Raw genomic sequence first — 2974 nt, 5'->3', positions numbered from 1 at the left:
AAAAAAAAAAGAGTTCTTTCAGGATCTAGGGAGAACTGAACCTTCTGATCACAGGATATTTTAGTTGGATAGATGGTGCTTAGCCTTGATAATGACAATAACAACCACAACAATACCTAAAATTTACCTTATCCTTACTATATGCGTCTAACATATTTAGACACGTGTTCAGTGCTCATCTTAATTCTTGCTCAGTACAGTTGTAGAAACTGGCTCAAAGACATCAAGAACTCACCCAGTGTCATACGGATGAAAGTTAGAGCAGATAGGATTCAGAATTAAGTGGTGGGTCTCTGAGGTGCATGAACTGACTTGTTTGTTCTGTTTCCCTGCACTTCAGAGAGTTTCAGCAGAAGTCCAGAGGTCTTTTCCAAAATTGCTAAGATAATCTTGCAACAGTTTTTTATCTCCTGACTAAGAATGGAATCTAACATCCTGACCCTGTATCTCTCTTAGAGATCAAGAGGGCCTAAATTATAGGAATGGGGGAGGAAGTGGAATATGAAGCAAAATCTGAGAGCTGAGGCGAGAAAGAGAGCTACCCTAATTGTCATGAGCTGACTCTTTATGATCTCTACCTTCACCTCAGCCATCTTTTCTACAGTTGATGCAGCAGGTGGCAATAACTGCTCTCTGGTGTCTTCTAGCATGAACAGCCAAACAGGAAGAGCACAGTGAGTGGAGGTCCTTGCCTGGAGTAACAGGAAAGAGAGGTGGGAATTGGATAGGCAGGAGAGAAGACTGTCTGGGTCGCCTGTGAACAGTCTCGCTGTCTGCATTCAAACCTGAATTCATGCCCCGTCAACCCCAGGATCTGGCAAAATTTTAAAAGCTTCTGCATGGTAAAGGAAGCAATCAACAACACTAAAAGGCAACTATGGAATGGGAGACGATATTTGCAAATGCCATATCTGATAAAGGGTTAGTATCCAAAATATGCAAAGAAATTATGAAACTCAACACCCCAAAAACAAATAATCCAATTAAAACATGGACAGAAGGCATGAATAGATAATTTTCCAAAGAAGACATACAGATGGCCAACATTGCTCATCGTCAGGGAAATGCTAATCAAAACTACAATAAGATATTACTAAAAAAATAATAAAATAAAAATAAAAAATAAAAAAATAAAAAGATATTACTTCACACCTGTCAGAGTGGCTAAATTCAGCAATACAAGAAACAAAAATTGGTGAATAAGTGGAGAAAAAGGAACACTCATGTTCCGTTGGCAGGAATGCAAACTGGTAGAGCCATTCTGGAAAACAGTATGGAGGTTCCTCAGAAAGTTAAAAATAGAACTAGCCTATGATCCAGTAACTGCACTACTGGGTATTTAAAAGACAAAATAATACTGATCCATGGGGCACCTGAGTGGCTCTATCATTAGGCACCTGCCTTGTGCTCTGGTCATGATCTCTGAGTCCTGAGATCAAGTTCCGCCTCAGGCTTCCCGCTCAGCAGGAAGCCTTCCTGCCCAGCTTTAGGCCTGGTACGGTGCATGCCCTTCTGCTGCCGGTGGCCATCACTCCTGCCAGGCTGCTTACTGCAAGGCCCCATCCTCCGCGTCTGTGTCCTGGCTGTGCTCCCGTTCTTCCTCACTGTGTGTCAGCAGCCCCTCCTCATCGCCGTCGTCTCGAGTCTGTGCTTCTCCCTGGGGCGTGCCTGCCTCAGAAGCCGTGTCCTCTCGGGGGGCCGGTGGCCGGCTGCTGCCACCACTACTACCCCCACCACTGCCACTGCTGCTTTCGCCCTTCTTCTTGCCATCTGTGTTGGCCTTCTGCTCCTCAGCAATCTGCTCCAAGCGGCCCAGCAGAGCGTCGATGCTGGACTTGATCTGTGTCAGCTCTGTCTTGATGGTCAGCAGCTCGCTGCTCTTTAACTTGATCTTGGCTGAGCTGGCAGTAATGGCTGTGGAGCGGGCAAAGAGCTTGACAGGTATGGTGGTTTTGATGCGCCGGACCAAGGGGACTGTGACCCGGGGTCGCTTCACAGGGACGGCCCTGGGCACTGGCACAGGTGACAGGCGGCCCCGATAGTCGAAGAGCCTGTATATGGCAGATGCCACTCTCTTTAGCCCCTTAGGTCTGTTGGGCTTGGGCTCTCCAGCCATGTTGATATCCAGGGTCTGCCCGGCCAGCACCCGCCCATTCTCTCCCAGCACAGCTGCCCGGGCATGACGCTCGTTGGCATACTGGACAAAGGCATAGCCTTTGTGCACAGAACAGCCGGCCACACGGCCATACTTGGAGAAAATGGTCTCCACATCTGACTTCTTCACCACAGCTGTGTTGAGGTTTCCGATGAAGACCCGAGAGTTGATAGACTTGGGGTCATTCTTGTTAGTTACGTTGCTTGTCTGGATCTTCAAGGACATGGTGGCCACCAGTACCAAGACTCAGCTCAGCCCACAATTTTCTCTTTTGTGTCACAAAAGAGACACACTCTCTCTCCCACTCCCCCTGCTTGTGTTCCCTCTCTTGCTATCTCTCTCTCTCTGACAAATAAATAAATAAATATAATCTTTCTAAAAAAAAAAAAATACTGATTCAAAGGGATACATGCACACCGATGTTCATAGCAGCATTATCAACAACAGTGTTGTTGGGTGTCTGTTGGGAAACAGCCCAAGTGTCCATCGACTGACGAATGGATAAGGAAGACGTGCTGTATGTTTACAATCGAATACTAGTCAGCCATCAAAGGAATGAGATTTGCAATGGAGCTAGAGAATATTATACTAAGCAAAAGAAGTCAGTCAGAAAAAGACTAACTACTACCATGTGATTTCACTCAGATGTGGAATTTAAGAAACAAAACAAACTAGCGAAGGAGGGCGGGGAAGAGAGAGAGAGAGAGGAAAACCAAGAAACAGACTCCTAACAAACTGATGGTTACCAGAGGGGAGGTGGGTGGGGGATGGGTGAAATAGGTGAAGGGATTAAGGAGGGACTTGTCCTAATGAGCACTG

At 46.4% G+C, this 2974-nt stretch overlaps 1 pseudogene across 1 annotated transcript; it reads right to left on the bottom strand.

The window, feature by feature from the left end:
* Window positions 1-1483: 1483 nt before the first annotated feature.
* LOC111140285 lies at window positions 1484-2430 on the bottom strand (annotated as a pseudogene). The gene has a single exon (XR_002640140.1). The product of XR_002640140.1 is annotated as an RNA-binding protein Raly pseudogene (transcript).
* Window positions 2431-2974: the final 544 nt, after the last annotated feature.

This window comes from Enhydra lutris, unplaced genomic scaffold, assembly GCF_002288905.1.
Source record: "Enhydra lutris kenyoni isolate GAN:26980312 unplaced genomic scaffold, ASM228890v2 scaffoldscaffold397, whole genome shotgun sequence".
Classification (NCBI taxonomy): domain Eukaryota; kingdom Metazoa; phylum Chordata; class Mammalia; order Carnivora; family Mustelidae; genus Enhydra; species Enhydra lutris.
This window is presented reverse-complemented; position numbering and strand designations above follow the sequence as displayed.